The sequence below is a fragment of the Vespula vulgaris genome, chromosome 1 (genome assembly GCF_905475345.1).
Source record: "Vespula vulgaris chromosome 1, iyVesVulg1.1, whole genome shotgun sequence".
NCBI classification, from domain to species: Eukaryota; Metazoa; Arthropoda; class Insecta; order Hymenoptera; family Vespidae; genus Vespula; species Vespula vulgaris.
The window spans coordinates 11,129,124-11,149,415 of record NC_066586.1 but is presented as its reverse complement, the minus strand read 5'-3'; the positions used below and the strand labels follow the sequence as shown (position 1 = coordinate 11,149,415).

Here is a 20,292-nt window from a genome sequence, read left to right as displayed (position 1 = left end):
ATGCATACAAGAATTGCAGTTTTATATGAAAATTCTTTTCTTAATCATCCATTTTTAAATAACGTTTGCCTTTAAATATTAGTAACTTGAAAAGATAAGAATTTAAAGAACCAGGAAACATTTCATTCGAAGATTAAATTTTCAACGTTAAACGAACGAGAGGTGAGAAGTAAGGAGTCAGAGGGAGGAGGGGCACAGAAAAGAAGATAAATGATAGTGGTAAGGAAAAAGGAGGGGCGATAAACGAGTACCGTGGTTAAGAAAGTTTCGCACGATAAATCTCCTTGAATTTCCAGAGATTTAGCTTGGACGATTCGGTAAGGACCCTTCGTCGCTTTTATGATCCTACAAATCTCTTTTTTTTTTCTTTTTCTTTTTTTGTCCCCCCCCCCCTCTCTCTTTCTCTTTCTCTCTCGGTCATTGGCGTTTCCACTACCGTCAGAAACTTCTGCATGATGTGAGAAGATACTCTCATAAATTGGCACGAAGGGAAGAGTAGTATCAAGCTATACTGATGCTTATAACGAGGGGTGATTCTCTCTCTTTCTCTTTTTCTCTCTGTACTTAAGCGATCGGACACGCGAGCGAGATTCGTGCTGCACGCGTCACTCGAATCGGTGACTCTTAATTAAAAGCGTTTCAATTAAATTCGGTCCGACAGATGCGGGATCGGAATACGAAACGGATTGTTAGCATACTCATTAATGAATGAATCGTTGAACGAAGAGAACGCCCTTGGATTATTCGTAAAAAGAAACAGAAAAAAATAAACAGAAAGAGAAAAAGAGAATAAGTAAATGAGATATTATTTTTATATAAGTAATATCGCCTGACATTGATATAAAAATACAACAAATGATATCAATAAAAATTGCAATTAAATTATATCTCAAAATATCATTTGAAAAGATGTCATATTCATCGATTTACATTCCCCTTATTTCCCCACGATTTGTTGTAAGAATTTTATTGATATTTTTATTTTCCAATTCATTAATACGGATTATTCTGATTAGCAAAATGATTAATAAATCGAGAAGAAAATTTACTTAGTGCTTTAAACTAATCTCTCTCTTCTTCAAATATCTAATCACTCCTATTTCATTTTCATTTATTCTTCTAAGTTTTTTGGAAAAATGAGATGTGAAAGAAACTAACGCTTTGCCTTTCTCTCTTTATTTAGTATCTAATATCAGTTTCTTTTTCATATACCCTTTTAATTTTTTTTTCCTTTAAAAGAAAGGGAGAGAGAAAGAGAGAATGTGTGCCAATCAAATATAAATACGTAACACGATGGCTCGCTGGACGATAATTGAACATGTGTTCATGTTTCTCTCTCTCTCTCTCTCTCTCTCTCTTTTTTTTCTCTATCTCGTTCTTTCAACCCTTTCGATTTCATTTCAAGCTGTTAAGTTTCTTTGTTCGTACGAGTGGTTGACTTTGTCGAGTAGGCCGACCATTCGTCTATTGTTTTCCATGAGGTTGGCCGGTAGAGGAGGGTCGTGATCGTTTTACGAGCCATTACGAGACGACGGCTATGATGATGACGAGCTTTACCGCTTGTCGAAACTCTCTCGTGAGTTGTTTCGTCGTAACGCGGCGAGCTCGGTTGTTGTTGTAATTAAATGATTAGAGAAAAAAATACGAAATGTTACGAAAGAATGTCGACAGTTAGGTAATCTTGGTCTACGTTACGCTTCACTTAAACGCTTTGAATGGGTCTTAAAAACGCTCTACGTTATTCCATTGTCTATAAGAATTGGACATTGTTAATATTTTTATATTGTAGCTTGATCATACGTTACATAAAAAAGTAAAGGAGAACGAATTATTAAACATTGTATATCTTCTTACGAAAGTATCTTGGAATAAAACTAGAAATTCTTTTGATGTAAAGAATGATAATAAATATCGTTTAAAATTCTAACTCGTATATATCTAATTAAAAAATATTAAAGCGACATATAGATTTTAAAACGAGTAATTTAAAATGAATAATTCTTAAAAATGAATAAATTAATCAAATGACGATCAAGGATTTACTATCAAATATGATATAATATATGAAGAAAAACAAAGGTAATAAATTGCAACAACGGAACGAAGAACAAAGGAGAAACGATTGGTTAAGTTTTTCCATGTTTTCGATTAAGGTCAGGTTTCTAATCAGTGAGAAATACCAATCGTTCGTCTTCGTTTAAACGTATAAAGATTTGTGGCAATGTGTAAGTTGAAAATAACTGTAAACAACGACCGCAAAGATCAGGGTCGTAGTTAACTGGCTCCCTCATGAAGGACGTTTTTACGTTCACAAAGTAGGTGTTCTGTTCTTTAATAAAGAGAGATCGTGGTTGGCCGAAGAAGTCAAAGACGAAGACGAAGACGGAGACGAAGACGAAAACGAAGCCAAAAAATAAAAATAAGAAGATGACGAAGATGAAGACGAAGAATAAAAAGAAAAAGGAAAAGGAAAAGAAGAAGAAGAAGAAGAAGAAAAAGAAGATGGAGAAGGAGAAGGAAAAGAAGGAGGAAGATGAGGAGAGTGAGGATGAAGCTCGTAAAACGGAGATGTAACGTGACTGACGCCTTTGTACGTTCCGTTGTGTTTCCTACGGACAGGCCGACACACCGTGTATCCCGGAGTGCAGCGTACGGTGCAATGCGTATGCTCGTACATACGTCATGCTCGCGTTTATTTCGAGAGAGAGAAGATCGAGAGGCTGGACCCATGCCGCGGTTGATCCTTAAGCTTCTCTCACAATCGTTCGTTCATTTTGATTTTCATTTCATCAAAGAGAACAACTTCCTCCGCGTTATCTCAAGCATTACATTTTAATAAGTTTAAATATTCGTTATCAAGTATTGTTAATAAAGTTAAAAACGTGTTTGTTAGATATATATATATATTTTTTTTTGATATAACGAGTAATTATGAAAATGTTCTATAAAATACTATTAAGTTAGATGATTAACAAAATTATTTACATAGATCGAGATATGATAATTATTTCCTCGTTTACATGTTAATTAAAGAATAACAAAAAGAAGAAGTAGAAGGGAAAGAAAAAAGAAGTTTTCTCGCAAGTCAGTCGATGTTTCACGTTCAATTTCTTCGATTAATTCGACGATTTAATATTTAACGATTATATCTAATCTTATGTAATATTTTAGAAAGATGTTTGTGTGTGAGACAGAGAGGAAAAGAGAGAGAGAGAGAGAGAGAGAGAGAGAGAGAGAGAAATACGTTCGTACGCAAAGGAGATACTCGCCAGATCGAATTTAAAATGCAGAAGCTCTCGAAACGTTCTCGATTCAAGGCGAATGATTACGTATGGATAGATGACACGATAAGGATGAAATAATTTTCGATTTAAATGCCTCCTGATATCGTTCTAACGAAGCTCTTTTCTAAACGTTATTTTACTTACATTGATATAATTTATCGATTTAATGTGTATATTACATATGTATATATATGTATATATGTATGTAGATATGTACATATCACGTATGTATGTACATATCATGTATATACATAAGGACTTCGCGAATTTCGTTTCAACATAATAAAGATGTTATCTCGACTCCTTTTCACTTCGATATATCGATCGATATATCGAGAGCAAACTCGTCAACTGCCGAGAAAGTTTCGAGCGACGCGACGTCTAGAATACATAAATTTTAGTCAGACGATGTTCCTGCTAAACGAGATAAGGCACGAGTTTGTCGTAGGCTATGTGAAGTTAGCTTTAAGATCGCCATGTACGTGGCGGTAAGTCGAATATGCACTTTTTAACGGTGAAACTGTAAATACGCTCCCGTGCAAGAGAGCGGATACGCTCGGTAGTCCTCGTTGCTCGCAAAAGCTCGTCGAAATATTACCGACGTTCCGAAGAGAAGTATGCTCGTAAAAAAGCAACTGTTTTCTAAGATCTATGCCGCCTAGAAAAAAAGAAAGAATGAAAGAAAGAAAGAAAGATTCTTTTTCTTCTCTTCCTATTTCTTTTTTTCTTTACTCTTTTTAAAGTCAATGTTGTCGTTTCGTTCGGCATTTCGAAAGGTAGATGCAAACAAAATAAGAGAATCGTTGAAATGCAAATTCGTAAGGCGTAATACGCTCTTCTGAAATTTAGATCTATGTTTGACGTCTTATCTTCGACCTCCTGAACGTTTTCCCCTTACACGCAGATGTCCATGTCGCGGAAGAAAGAGAGAAGGAGAGAAAAAGAAAGAAAGAGAGAGAGAGAGAGAGAGAGAGAGAGAGAGAGAGAACGAAAGAACGAAAGAACTTACATTAGAAACGTTCCGGAGTTTACGTCGTCTTTTGGTCCTTGACACAACGGGTCCCTTTCATCCCGCAGATTTTAGATATCCTATCGGCAGTTAGATTCTTTACGAGTAACTACGAGTCTTCATCTGTTGATTCGTTTCGACGAACGTATAGCGTCAATTCGTTTTTCATCTTTTTCGAGTAAGCGTAAATAAATCGTTGCAATAAATTTCTATATACTTAGATAAATTATAATTTTGTTAAATATTGCTATTATAATTATGTTATATATAATATGTATATATAATATTATGTAACTATCATATTTAAAACATCATGTAAATATAATATATTAAAGAATTATATTTAGAAATTATAATTTGTTTAGAAATAGAGGATTTTTAATGAAAAATTTAGAATGTGTTATAAATTAGAATGTTATTCAAAAGAAACATAAGATACTGGTTAATATCTTGAAAAAATAAACGTTAAAATCAGATCTCATTGAATAAAAATATCGTCTTCTCGAGGATGGTAATCCGATCGTTGGCTGCAACCAGGCGCAAACCTTGTTCACGAAGGAACTCCGTTCTGCATCTCCCATTCCGTCGAAATGCCGCAAAAAACTCAGCTCGGTTATCGTGCCAAACACCTGCCGTTCGATGTTTTTGTCGACACCGAAGCCTAGACTCGACTGCCGATACCCTCTCTTTACTATCGAGTTCATATAGGTAATAACATTTTCAAAGAATTTATTTGTATCATCGATAAGAGTATTTACATTCTAAGTCTGCCTTATAAATTATTAATAACTTCGGACAAAATATCGCATGTATTTTTATTCAATGATATTCTTCCTTTCAAACTTTCAAGCATAATATTATGAATAATTTAAATTTTCAAAATTTAAATATATTTATTAGATTATTGTAGTTTTATATACATTTTATTTATATATATTTATAAAAAATATATATATACAATTTACATAATTCTTTTTCTAGGAAAACAAAAATGAAAAACAGAACAAATTTGTTATGATTTATGAGGAATTAAGAAAAAGATATAAAAACGGAGATTCTCGAACACGAACGAATAGAAAAAAAAAGAAAAAAAGAAAATTTCTTATAAACAAACCAATAAGTAATGTACTTTAACGAGCGGTCTCGTATTCCTTACGACTTCGTCGATGCGTATATCCGCGAAACATCGGGAATAAATTCCGAAAGTGGCCGAACACGAGCGATAAAGTTTACGTTCAAAAGGATTCTCTTGTGTTTGACTACTCAAATAAATACATACATACATCCATACATAAATGTATAACACATACGTACATGAAAGAAGAAAATTTAGTTGCGAGATGACAATGAAGAAGGAGATTTGTCGGAAATACAAAAAAATATACTCTCGTACAAGGAAGACAGAGACAGAGAAAATACAGAAAGAGAGAGCATCGTTATGCAACGTGGCTGTTTCTATTTCTCGGTAAATCATTAGCATACTGTTCTGTTTTCACTTAGGGCGTGTCTCTAACGACGAGCGTGCAATGAAAAAGAAAAGGATAGATGGATTGATAGGGAAGGAAAGAGAGAGAGAGAGAGAGAGAGAGAGAGAAAGAAAGAAAGAGAGAGAGAAAGAATAAGACAGACAGACATTGAGTCGTCCAAGTGCATCGAAGAGAGACGTTAGAAAGAGAGAAACTGATGGATAGATAAATAGAAGGAAAGAGAGAGAGAGAGAGAGTTCGAACTCATCGCTACTGTTTCTTTCTACTTCCCAGGCCCAAGTGCACGCACGTTCTCGTGGCAAGACAAGAAACCGAACGCAACGACGTGCATTTAGCAAACGACGACGAGGTTCGCCTTGATGGCCGATCTACGTACCGCTCTCTGCACCAACCGAGATTGCTTTCGAATTGCAAAGCAATGTCGAGACGACACGCTCACTGACAACCCCGAGAGTCTCTTTCTCGATATTAAGCACATTGCACGGTTATGCATCCTCGATGAGTCGGAAGGAGTGCAGGTTTCTACTGATGATGATAGTAGCTGTTCCATCTTGGAAGGTAGGTAATGTCATTTTAAAGGCTATCGAAAGCAGCTTACTCGGAAAACATTAATATCTTTTTTTAATATTTATTATTACTTCAGAATCTATATTATCAATTTTTTGTACATAATTTTTCTCCTTTTTTCGTATCTTTAGTTAATGAATTAACTTTGAAATTGGTTTATCCATACATCGATAAACGAATTTAATTAAAATTTCATTTAAATAACTTAAATAACTGTTTTTCTTTTTCTCTTTTTAATTTTAAACGAAACGTTACTTTACAGAAAAAGAAGATACGAAAAGAATATTCCTTTTTATTTATTAAACGTTTAATCGAGAGAACTTTTTTGTTTTCGTAAAATAAATATACGATGATATAGAGAAATAATATTAAAGAAGAAAAGAATTAATTAAATTTACATCGCAAGTGAATGAACAAAAAGTGAATAAAACAAAAAAGATATATTGAATTAAATTTCATTTTACAATTCCCTTCCTTTTGAATATTAATTTGACGCAAGAAAAACAAAAAAAAAAGGGAAGAAAGAAAAAGAAAATATATATGAAAAATAATAACCAAATATTTTATTACGAAATCGGTCGGAAAGAATTTTTGTTATGGAAATTCATGTTTGTAAAGCTCATTTGTGTGTAAAGTAAAAAAAAGAAAAAAGGAAACAAAAAAAAAAAAACCTGAAAGATATTTATGCAACGAATACTACAATCACGATTACTCCGATCGATTAGTTTCCCTGCTAACGAAATACGATACATTAGAGCGTTGACCCTCTGTCCCTCTCCTCCTTCTCTTCCTTCTCCTCTTTTACGATGGAAATCGAGGATCGTGAGGACTTGGCATCCGTCCACGAGTACGAGGTCGATGCACACGCTCCCTTTTCTACACCTCCTTTTTCTCCCGTGGAAATACATCGTGTCTTCGAATTTATGCGTACGAGACCGACGTGTATAATGCACCAAGGGAATTTCCCTTTAATGCTTACCGATAGCTACCCTCCTTCCTCCTTATGATAATTTCTCCTCGCGAGTCGGTATTCATCGTAGGCGTGCAGGCGCCACGATTTTCTTCACTAGAATTCAGTCGAACTACGTTCTCTAAGCTAACATGAATTAAACAAAATTTTCACTGGATCGCAATCGTAAAAATACAAATATTTAGACCTATCGGTACGTATATAATTATATTATATAAATGACAAAATAATTATTGATTTATGATTTAAGATAATTAAATCTAATAATTCATTTATAATTGTTTCTTTTTATATATTATTTATAAATTATATGATAAATTTAATATCTTTAATAATAATGATAATATATAGAATAAATAATATTACATTTTATTTATAAATTACAACGAATTTTAAAGAAATTAATCGCCTACTGACTAAAATGTCGACGAAATGATATTCAAGAAAAATGGTAAATAGATAAGTACGTATAATAGAATACTTTTCGTTAGAAACAAGTTTCAGAATTACCGAGACATAAAATGTCATGTCTCCTTCACGGAACTATAATCAATGCAACCTAAAATCTTATCGCTTATCGTCCGTATCGACTCTCGACTATAAAACTCTCTCTTGGATTAATTTTTTTTTTCTTTTATCCTTTTTTTTCTTTACCCGACTGCTATCATTATCGCGACGTGTTTTTGATCGATCCGTCTTCGTACGTACGTTTATCTATGACGAATATCTACGGCAAATAACGTAATTTAAAAGACGTCGATAATAATAAACGTCGGCCACCGTAATATTAGGCTTTGCTTTGAGCCGAGCAATTAGGCGAGATCTCTTCAACCGAGCGAGATCGTAAATCGCGATTTCTCATCGCGGCTATTTCAGACGTTATTACCCTCTTCTTCGCATCGTTTCCGCGACTAACTCGTCTCTAATATACATATATATATATATATATATATATATATATATATATATATATATTTCTTTTTTCTAATCTCATCTTCTTTGCTGAAGAAACATGAGACTGGTGTAGTCGGTATGCTGGTGACAGGAAACGGATGAGATTAAATGCAGGAGTAAATAAACGGTAAATTATCGTCTTTTCTGTCTTCTGTCTGTCTGTCTCTCTCTCTCTCTCTCTCTCTCTCTCTCTCCCTCTCTCTCTCTCTCTCTCTCTCATTCCTCTCTCTTTCTTTTCAATAGATATTTTTATTTTGAATTATCATATATCAAAATTTACACGATCATCTATCTGTTCGAACATTAATGGATAAGATTAAATAAATGAATTATCCTGCTTTCTGTTTTTTAATATATGCATATTAAAATTTATTTATATTGGTATTTGTTTATATCTTTTCTTTTTTTCTCTGTTGGATGAAAGCGAAATTTAAGAAATTAAATATGTATCAATTTTTATTAATCAATCGGATATTTGTAATTTCATTATATTCATAATTGTTTAAGGAATGAAAGAAGGATAAATGACGAGTGTACAAAGGATATGTTATCGCTCGTGGACATCCAGTGGGTCATTGACATGTTTAGAAGGAATAAACTAGGAAATTAGATTGTTCCTTAGAAATCGCAAAAATTTATAAGTTATGGTTGTATATATACGTAAATATTGTACGGACGATATAGAACGTACAATGCAAAAAGTCCGATTTTTCGTGGATTTTCCAAGAGGAAGAAAAACAGAAAAAAACAAAGAGAGAGAGAGAGATTCTATGCGGATAATTATCCTACTCTTGCAATGTCGTAAAAATTTTTTTTATACTCAACGCCAGTCGCTCGTAAATTTCTTTCGGTTGGATCTCGTAATTACTTAGCAATAACCGAAGAAAAAAAAAGAAGGAGGAGAAAATAATTGTTTCGACAAAAATCGAAATAACTAAAAACTTTCGAACTAGAAATTTCTCAAGTAAACAATGTTTCCTTCTTAGAGAATTTTCTTCAAGCAATCGGATATTCCATGTTTTCGATATACGTCTATATATCTCCTTCGACAGAGTTGTTCGAAGCCAACGAAAGCACGAGCAATGTAGCATAGACGATCCGCGAAGCGTATCGAAGTGAACTCGGCTTCGTGCAAGTTTTCTTGTTCGAAATTGAAGGGTTTCCTATCGGAAGCTTACGGCTCCCTTACGGTGACTCGATTGTAAAAGAAAATGAATGCGTCGAGAAAAATGGGGAGAATCATGATTTCTCCTCACGTTTATCAACGATACGGAGAGAAAAATAACGATGATAAATAAGAAGAAACAAACAGAAAAAAGAAGACAAAGAAAGAAAGATAAAGACAAATAGAAAGAAAATAGAGAGAAAGAGAGAGAGAGAGAGAGGGAGGGGAGAGAGAGAAAGAAAGAAATAGGAAAGTCTCGGAGATGCATTTGAATACAATGCAACACGAAGAGACTTGCTTGTCTCTTCTTATTCCCACATGTAAGTTAGAAAGAGAACGAGAGAAAGAGAAAAGGAGAGAAATAGATAGACTCTCTCCAATGGATAGATATTATAGAATAAGCAAGAAGAGAAAGAGAGAGAGAGAGAGAGAAAAAGAGAGAGAGAGAGGGTCGAGGTTAACGCCAACACGAAGAGACCTCAACGACGAATATTCCGTGCGAGTATTTCTTTGCAAATCGCGCGAATTTCCCTACGGATAGTGACTACACACGACGAGCCATCGATGCTGTGACTTATGTCGCCCGAATGATATATAACTCGTAGCGTAGTTACACTCGTATAGGAACAGAAATGTAACTCGTACGTTTAGAAACTCTCATAATTTTGGTACTATCGAGATTTCTTCTTCTTCTTATCTTGTTTTCTTTTTTGATTAGTATTATTCATTTTAATAATTATTCTTTTTCCTTATTTTTACACGCAGGCAAAAAAGATATTTCTTTTATCCTTCTTACTTATTTAGAACCGAGTACGAATGTTCTATATTATTGTACAGGATTACAAAGTCGCGAACTTTTCTCTAAGTCAATTTTAACAAACAACCGTACTACTTTCTTTTCTTTTATGTCACGGTCAACGCTTAGCGATATCTCTCTGTATAATGTATAAATGTGAATTTAATAAAAAGAATGTGATTATAAAAAAAAAAAAAAATACCAGAAAAAAGAAAAGAAAAAGAAAAATGAAAGGAAAAAGAAAGAGAGGAAAAAGAAATAAGAATTATGAAAGCAATTGGTGAGTTATAAAATTATAGATATTAGACGATTCCAGTTTGAAGTTGCAATATTGTATGGTATTTGAAAAGAAAAATTCAATACACTTGTTACAAAACCAGTTCGCGCGGTATGGTACAAAACGTTCGAACGAAATGAATCTCACGTTACCTTTAATTGCATTGGATTCCGTGATCGGTCAGAAACGTAGAGAAATAGGAGATAGAAATAAATAAAAAAAAAAAAAGATAAGTTGAAGGGACACTACCGTTCGCACGGCATGTCAGTGTTGTCGGTGTTCCAGATTTCAAAATAAATATCGTTTCTTAAAGTCGTACATATGATGTGAAAATCGTAGGAAGCGTATGTGAGCAGCGATCGGAGTTGAAATATGCGTACAATACTTAACCACATTCTCTTGAGTTTTAATTATTAGTAATGGAACACCGATGAACGTGATCTACGTAATATATCTCGGTCGAGTCTTAGTAATTATTTTAATATCATAATGATCTTTGACACAGAAGTATATATCTATGTATCGTATACATATGTATAATACACTTATGTATAATAATTTATGCGCACACATGTAAACGTGTTTTACTCTGTTTTGTTGTTATCATCTTACGTGGTGCTTCATTGATCCATAAAATTTAAATGTTGATCCATTAAAAATTTAAATGACGAATTAATACGCTTATAAAATACGTATAATAATATAATAACAATATAATAAATTATTAAAATATAATATATATATATAATAAAAAATAGATAAAACATACATGCACGACATACATACTTGTATATAAATGAAATGGTTCAAAAACAAAATATATAAATATAGAAAATATAATGAACTCTAAAGTTGAATTCTCGAAATCGAAATTTTTGAAAAGATTTTTTGTACTGTAGTTAGGAGTCTCTTTTTTTTCTTTTCTTTTTTCTTTTTTCTTTTTTTAGCGTCATCTGGCAAGAGGACCGATTCGGTCTCTAACTTTAGAGACTTGACACGAAAAGTAGATGGCTCGTTTGGCCTCGCCACGCGAAGAACATCCTTTGTGTCCCTCGAATATAAGAGATGTGGATGTACAGCCCTGAACACCGGAAGTTCTCCTTCTCTCTCTCTCTCTCTCTCTCTCTCTCTCTCTCTCTCTCTCTCTTTTTCTACTGCCCTTCCTTGCCTATCCGACGAGTTACCTTCGACTTAATCGACGATGTCGATTTTTTCTCGAATCTTCCTTTTATATTAACGATAGTAGAAAATACGTGTAGAGAAATTTTATGATTTTACTTAATTCATGTTTATACATAATGTATATGTGAATAAGTATATAAATACTTTACATTAAAATTTCTAGACATACAATTGTATGGTAATGAACGATTTACACGTATTAGAAAATATGATCTGCGAATACAAATAATGAAATATACTTTTCACTCAGTGTTTTCTTATTTATCCATACCCACTTGTTCGTCCAATACGAAAATATTAATAACAAAATTTATCTAACACCACCAAAATGATATCTAAGATCAAAAAGAATAAAAAAAAGAAAGTTACTGAAGATTCGTGCAGCTTACTGATCTAGTAAAATTAAAGGATAACACGTAAGAAGAATCGGAAGATTTTCTCCCACGGTTAGAAGGTTCGTAATTGACGTAGCGTGTTAATAGATCAAACCTCGATGCTTTCGTTTTGCCCTCCTTTCCTCCATCATTTTCCTTTCTTCTCTTTCTTCCTTTCTATCTTTCTTTTCTCTCTTTCTTTCGATTCAACACGCGAGAACTCGTAGATACACAGAAAACATGGCTTCTTCTTCTTCTTCTTCTTCTTCGTCTTCTTCCTCGTTCTGATCACCGATCTGTGATTCCTCTTCCCTTCAAGTACTTTCCGAATCTTCACTCTCGTCCTGCGTCCTCCTCTTCTTTCTCCTCGGAGCTATTGTCTTCGAGAATTTCAACGCTTCTTTAACCGACAAAATCTAAAAAGACGATCTCGCGCTGCTTTCTTTTTTCTTTTATAATAGATAAGGAGCTTCTTTTATATACGTGTATGTACGAACACTTTCGAAAATGTACACCATGTCAAATTTAATCTTGTTGATTTTGATGTACAAAAGAGAAAGTACATTAATTATATATAAACATGAAAATAGAACAGAAATCTTGATTACAATTTTATAAAAAAACATACGTGAATTAGTAGTATAAAAAAAAAAAAGCTATTAAAATTAAGATACGGTTTGCCGTCGTTATAAGTATATTTACCTACATGACGGTCGAGATGATTGAACAATAATTAAGAAAAATGAGACAAGAATAATGAAAAAAATTTTATAATATAGCTTATAAAAAAGATTCAACAGAGGGAAAAAATTCGATACTCGATTTTATCCTTGTCGATGATAAAAAGTTATCCAATGCAGAAATGTGACGTAGACAAAAATTGTTGAATTTTATTAGAGTATGTAACGTTGCACGTTAAGTTTCGAGAAAGAGAGGAAAAAAAGAAAAACAAAAAAAAAGAAAGAAATCGTCGAGGAAGCGAGCAAGTTGGTGAAAAGGTATTAGGAAAAACTTAGGAAGCCGATTATCGTTTAGCCGAGGATGCGTTATCCAAGGAAAAAAGACTTATTCATGCACGTTCCGCTTGCGAGGCACTAACTTCTTCTTCTTCTTCTTCGTCTTCCATAATTTTTTTCTTTTCTTTTTTTTTTCTATCGGGTACGAGCGATCTTCCTGAGCAAAGCTGGAACGACGAAAGGTTCGACGTAACGATTCGTGTCCGGTAGACACTGCAATAAAGGGAATACACGTATACAACACGCATACAAACATACTAATGTATACACATAAATGCATATACATTGTTGCTTACAAAGAAATGCACACCCACGCGTGACTGCAATTTTTATCGAGGAAAGTCGTTTCTGTGACTTCCTGCGTGAAGCAGCACCGATGCAAATCGAGAGTCTCCCCTTCACGAAATTCAATTTTCCGATTTAGAACACTGTCGTATCCCGTTCGATTCGCTTCAGGAATTCTTCGCTTTACATCTGTCGCCTTTCGTTATCGAAAGAAACACACGTGGCTTTATTTTTGGTTTCTAATTTTTTTTTCTCAACCCTTTGTTTTCAAGGACTGTTTCGTGTTTACAAAAAAGAAAAAGAGATTGTTTAAACGGAACGTATAAGACGCATGAATATATAAATGTAATAAAACCTCTCTTTCTGTCTCTCTATCTATCTTTTCCTTATACTGATATAAATATACGAGTATTGTAATAATTGTAAATATAATTTTGAAATTAATCTGCAAATATCAATTGAAATTCGAACGATTAATTTTGTATGAAAAAAAAGAAACATAAAAAGAATAAAAAAAAAAAAATAATACGACAAATGTACAAATACGTGACTTCAATGTTACATGATGTTATAGAGAATTAAACACAAATTCAAATTCAACCGACTGACGAAAATTGGAGATTAATAATAGCACATACGAGAAATGAGCTTCCGTGCGAGCAACACCGTGAAAAATCGTGATCCTACTGCGTAATGATTATGAACGATTCACGATAGTCTCATTAAAAGGATGAAATGCTTGACGTAGAAAAAAGGAAGATCGCAAAGGATCCTTGATTAATCGCTCGTATTCACGCTTACATTCATGATGAAAAAGAAAATAACCCGAAGAAATAATCATCCGTACGAGAACATCTGTCGAAGAAGTTATTTAAAAATCGATTCCATTTAAACGGTTAAAACTACGATAGAAATTTTTTTTCCTCTTTTCACTTTATACGCGTCATTTTTTATATATCTAATTAACGATCAACTCGATAACTCTTTCTAATGTAACATGTAACATCGAAGTTATATATTCATACATCAAACTTGTTTCATTTTTTCGAAATAAAATTAATTGATGATTATATTGAAGATTAATGCTTCTTAAATATTTTTCACGCTATGTAATTTTCTTTTTGAAAACAAAAAAAAAATTGAATTTACAATGACGACGTTGCGAGATTTATCATTCGTTTTATCGACTTTACAATGAAATTAGTTGTAATCGATGAAAAATAAAATAAAAAAAAAAGATTTTTATAAAAGAAATGTTAATGATAATAAAAACAGACGATTCAATTTTGCGAACATTAGAGTTGGATTATTGGTGAGAATCCCGTGATATTAAAGAAGTTCACATTTACGGGCACTTCGTAGGCAAAGCTTTCACTGCCGATTGTCAGCGAGCTATAAGAAGAAAAAGAAAGAGAGACGGCGATATACATAAATAGATAACACTGGAGTCACGACAAATCCTTTGCCTCAGAATCGGCCGACTACATGATGCAATTTCGCATCTGCATCGTGGCGTGCAACTTTTCGATTGAAAAATAATATAAATCCATGTACTCTAAGTAAGTATTGCAAATAAACAAAACAAAAGGAATGATTTATTTATTTATAAAATTGACAACTATCCTCAATGTTTACTCGATTTTTTTACGCTATCTCTATAAAATCCATCAATCCTATCATTAAATCATTTCACCCTAATCGTAAGTATCTCTTATAATCGCAAAAATCATAATAGTTTTTTTTTTATTTATTTCTTTTCAAACCATGACACTTCTCTCATAAGTTTTTAAATTCGATGGTACCGGAGGTTATGGTTGAATTTACTGTTATAACGTTGTTCATAAAGTAGCGTGAATATATAAACTCATCGTCGTTCCCTCTAAACATGTAGATACTTATATATGCATATATACGACATACATATACGAATATAAACGTTATATACCTATATGTTTATATGCATGCATATCGATGCAAATACGTGACCAATGTTACTCGAGTTTGTAATTTATACTGACGAACGTAACAACGTGCCAGAATAAATGAAGAATGTGTGTCTCTCTTGATAGCAGACATAATAAAAGAGCCATAATTTCGATTCGCCAAGGTTAAACTTATGAAAGATTTCGCGTCTAGAGTTTATCGATCTTCGTTTCGTAGGCGAGCAAAATCCTTTCTCCCAACGGCGATACACACCAGCTTACGTCATGTTCGTTTCAATGACCCTAACAGAGAACGTTTGTGACTAAGTATGTATGTGTTTGTGTATGTGTGTGCGCGCGCTTGCGTGTAGTGCGAACGAGTGAGAACAAGTTACTACTATTCGAGACTAGAATGAATTACTTTTAATCGATCCTAAGGAGAATCGTGAATGAACGTATCTCCTCGTGTACATCGTTTCGTTTCTTTCTTCTTCATCCTTATCTTTACTCGTTATCTCGCGATTTGATTGTATCGTACTTTGCAACCGATGCTTTTATCTCTCTATTACGTGACAAAACATCGTCGCTCTAAAGCCGTTGGATTTAAACGTTATGCGATCTATGTCTTTAAAGGTATACTTTCATTTCCTGTTGGAATAATCCCAGGGAAATATTTATTTATCGCATCCGTTATAATCGATCTCGCATGAGAAAATAAAATAAAACGATCTAAAATAAAACGGCTAAATAAAGATAAGAATAAAATCGGCGATTAAAAATTATATTTCGAGATAAATCTATAAATAATTTCAAATAAAACATTTGAGAGAAAAAATTGGATTGAATCTTTCAGTTTTACTCGTCGAATTGATCGCGAACTTAAAAACAATTTTTTGTTTGTAATCGATCGTGCAGGATGAAAGGAAATAAATACAAACGTAACAAGATCAAATAAAATGAAACATAATGAAATAAACTAAAACAGTTTCTCTCAATTTTTTTACCTTGCGATCCAACAAATTTGTTCGTAATGATATCGTAAACCAAGACGTTTATAATATATTTTTAAGAACGTGATACACCGGTTTCATTGCATATTATTTTAAAGATAGAACTGTGGAATAACATTCTACGAGAATTTTCTGGAGAGTCTCTTGCGAATTGATCACTTTCCTTGCTTTAACGTAAAGCGGAAAATATAATTTTGTTGTCTATTAAAAATTCAAAGCGATCCAATATTGGACCATGGTCCCATGAGTTTAGAAAAACTGCACTAAAGTATAGAAAATATGTTCAAAGAAATTGTTTGCGAATTAAACGAAAATCTATTGTAAAATTTTCTTCGATGAAGTTCTTCGATCGTCGAAAAGAACGTTACCACGTGGAGGTATTCAAGAACCCTTGCTCCGATTCATGGATCATGGAGAGCAGCTGAAACGAACGAATGTGTATCGAACGAGGCCTGCTCGAGGGCGTACAGGAGTACAGAAGAGTGCAGCTGCATCGTATCGACTCGAAAAGAGTAGCCAAATTATAACAAAGCCAAGTAAAGTCCGATACAAGAACGCTCTCAATTCTCGATTTTTCATTATGCCTACGAACCGATGCGGAATATTTGATAAATCAATAATACGTCGAATGAATTCAAACGTTATCCGGTACGACGAATATATTAAAATGTTTTTTAAATCATAGAAGATACGTTAAATTAACGTCTATTAAAAATATTGAAAATTTTTAAGCGAATACAATTTTCATAGTAGTCACTAGTACTGGTGAAAATATATAAAGTCGAGTTTTCTAAAGTTTAATACAAAAAAGAAAGCTAGACTTCATGGTTGCTATTTATTGAGACAGTATTTTCAAACATTTGGTCAGTAGTTTAAACAAAGGGTTAGTATTTATAATAAAATATCAATACGTAACATAAGTGATGCAAACCAAACGAAATTCAAACATTTTGTTATTTATAGTGATCATATATACTGATCATTTATTTTACAGCATACTTACCCTTAATTAATACAGATACTAAACAAATAAATAGAAGTATTAATTTATGATATTGGATACCAACGAAAAGTATTATAAATTTACAGCCTACGGAGCGATCGCTTCTATACTGGAATGATTTAATTTTGATTGAAAAAAAAATAAGGAAGAAAGAAAAAAATCAAATTCCAATGTGTATAAAAGAATTTTCTTCAACAGTTTATATTTCATTTAATCGATCAAAATAATTAACCAACTATTTAATCCAAAATATAAATAATAATAAAATAAAAAAGAAGATAAACGAATCAGTTTTCAAAAATAAAAAAAAATATATAATAAAATATGTACATACAAGATCGAACGATTTGTTAATAATGATTTTCTCATAGGAAAATCTTTCAAGACCTCGCGTTTCTTGTTGTAGCTCTTCCAAGCTCACGTGAGCGTGTCACGTAAAGCCACGACCCGCGAAGCGACATACTGAAATAGAAAGGCCGAAGAAGAAGGTATGTGTGTACGTGTGTATGCGTGTGTATATATTTGTATGTGTAAAAGAGAGAGAGAGAGAGAGAGAGAGAGAGAGAGAAGTTCGCGTTGGTACCGCGTGACCCAGAAAATCGAATGGGGTCATGCATAGGAAACCATGCAAATTCATATCGCTCCTACGACTTCTTGGTGTAATCTTAAGAGTAATTCACCTATTGAGATCATCGATAGATTTACGAATAAAATTTCACGAATATCTACGTACTTAGTCATTTCTTTCGTAGAACAAAGATAAATCCATTTACAACGTAAATCCTCTACGACGTAACCATTCTACTTTTTCAATTTGATCCTATAAACTTTCCTAATTACATATAGTTCGAGTAACATTTTAAAAGGATTAATTTCATTCTAAAATTTATCTAATTTTAAGAAGCTAATCTCCTTATGACGAATGAATCATTCGTTTGATACTTCCTGAAACCATTAAATAAGATCTGAATTTATAATCATCAGTATAATGGAATCTCGGTTGATTAAATAACGATTAATGAGAAGGTTAAACAAGATCTACGCAGTAGGAGATCGATGACGAATCGGTCGACGAAAGTGATCCTGCATACCTGATCGGAAGTGCGTCATCCGAACGGATCATCGATAACATGTTGGTTGAGTCATTAGAGATAGACGCTTTTCTAATATACATATATATACAGATAAAATCATATATGTATACATTTGTGTATATATAGGGTGTCCCATTCAAATCAATCTAGTTGTATATCTGTAAAACTGTTGATAATACCAAGAAATGTTGAAAATAAAACTTGAGTGTTTTCAAAAGATACACAATACCGTATAAGTAGTTTTTCTTGTAGCGGTGAACACGAAGAGGATAATAAAGATCATTTGTGTGTGCGTGTGTTTTTTTTAAATTGCATCATATTTTTTGATTATATCGGTCGATACAATTCTCTATAAATATATATAAATATAAATATAGATATGATTATTAAAATGTTAAAAAATGTCGGTAAACAAAGCTAACATTCGTAACAGAATGACAGTTTCTTAGCAATATTTAAATTAAACTACTTTTTGATCAATATATTTTCATAGAGAATATCGGATTGCATCGATCAATGCAATCAAAAAGGTATAATTTAAAAACAAAAAGAAGCAGAACAAGAAGAAGAAGAAGGAAGAAAAAGAAACGATTGACCTTCATATGTCCTCTATATGTCGACCGATAAAAAGAATTACTTGTGTCACATTATAAGTCCCTTGAAACGATTCGACTTATATTTCCAACATTTTTCTTTTTTGCATTATCAACGTTTACACAGATATTCGAGGGGATTGATTTAAATGGGACATCCTGTGTGTATATATATATGCGTATTGATGTACGTATACATACGAATATAAAATCGAATCATCGATTTCAAGACGAAAATTCGTAAAGCTGCACAAAGATACGATCTCTACGAGCTGATGGTACACCAGTCGTCGAACGGGAAGAAGTAGATGAAGAAGATGAAGAAGAAGAAGAAGAACGCGTCGTCGAGAGAGGAGGTGATTCGGACATGAAGTTAAGGCGATGAATCGGTGTGGTGTACGGCGAGTTTCAAGAGCGACGGTGCCGCGGGGGGAGGGGGTGGGGAAGGGGGGAAGTCGAGGTGCCGTTACTTCGAAGAGTCACTCGGGGCAAGCCTAACCCAACGGAGAGAAACGAAAGGTGCAGGAGGAAGAGGAGGAATGAGAAGATGAAGAGAGAGAGAGAGAGAGAGAGAGAGAGAGAGAGAGAGAGAGAGAGAGAGAGAGAGAGAGAGAGAGAGAGAGAGGAACCTCTTTGCCGTGTGCTTCTCATTATTCCTCTTTCCACGGAGGGCGAACACCCGAATGCCAGTGACCCAATACGATTTGTCCTATGTAAAGATCGAGATAGAAATTTATTTTTTTCTTTTCTTTTCGCTTGTTTCTTTTTTCGTTCCTTTGTTTCATTTTTTTCTTTTCTTTTCTTATGATAATTATATGAGACGTTGAGTGTTTAGATGATTTGTTGAAAATCGAGATAGATTTTTATCTGATATAATATATTAAATATAAAAGATAATATAATGTGTAAAATGATTCAACATGGATTGTGTTTCGTTTAATATATTTAATTCTATTTATTATTTATATATAAAATATATATGTATGATATTTATTATAACGTTTATTACCATTTTTATAAATTCAATACAATCGAGTGTCAATAATCTGTAATTTTAATAAAAATGAATATGGTAATTTTCAACGCGAACATTTTTATATCTGATAGATTGAAGATCTGTTTTAAAATTATATAATTTTGTATAACTTTATTAACGATCGAAAAAAAAGATTATTAGATCGAGAAAAAGATTGCGAAAGAAAAATAGTTTTTATAGTCTTTAAACTATGTTATTAGAACGAATCTCTCTTGCATAAGTCGTTATGATTTTTATGTTATAACTTACGAACAATTTCTTTGCAAAA

At 33.1% G+C, this 20,292-nt stretch overlaps 1 protein-coding gene across 3 annotated transcripts in view; it reads right to left on the bottom strand.

Annotated features, from left to right (window-relative positions):
* LOC127064990 (signal-induced proliferation-associated 1-like protein 2) overlaps positions 1-20,292 on the bottom strand; it is an 86,885-nt gene that overhangs the window by 42,981 nt on the left and 23,612 nt on the right. Inside the window, exon 1 of one of the 3 annotated variants that reach the window (XM_050996768.1) lies at positions 4,294-4,565. The exons of the other annotated variants lie outside the window; for them this stretch is intronic. The gene's annotated coding sequence lies outside the window, so the exon portion shown is untranslated. Of the gene's footprint in view, positions 1-4,293; positions 4,566-20,292 lie in introns of those variants that run through there. 3 annotated transcript variants of the gene reach the window in all.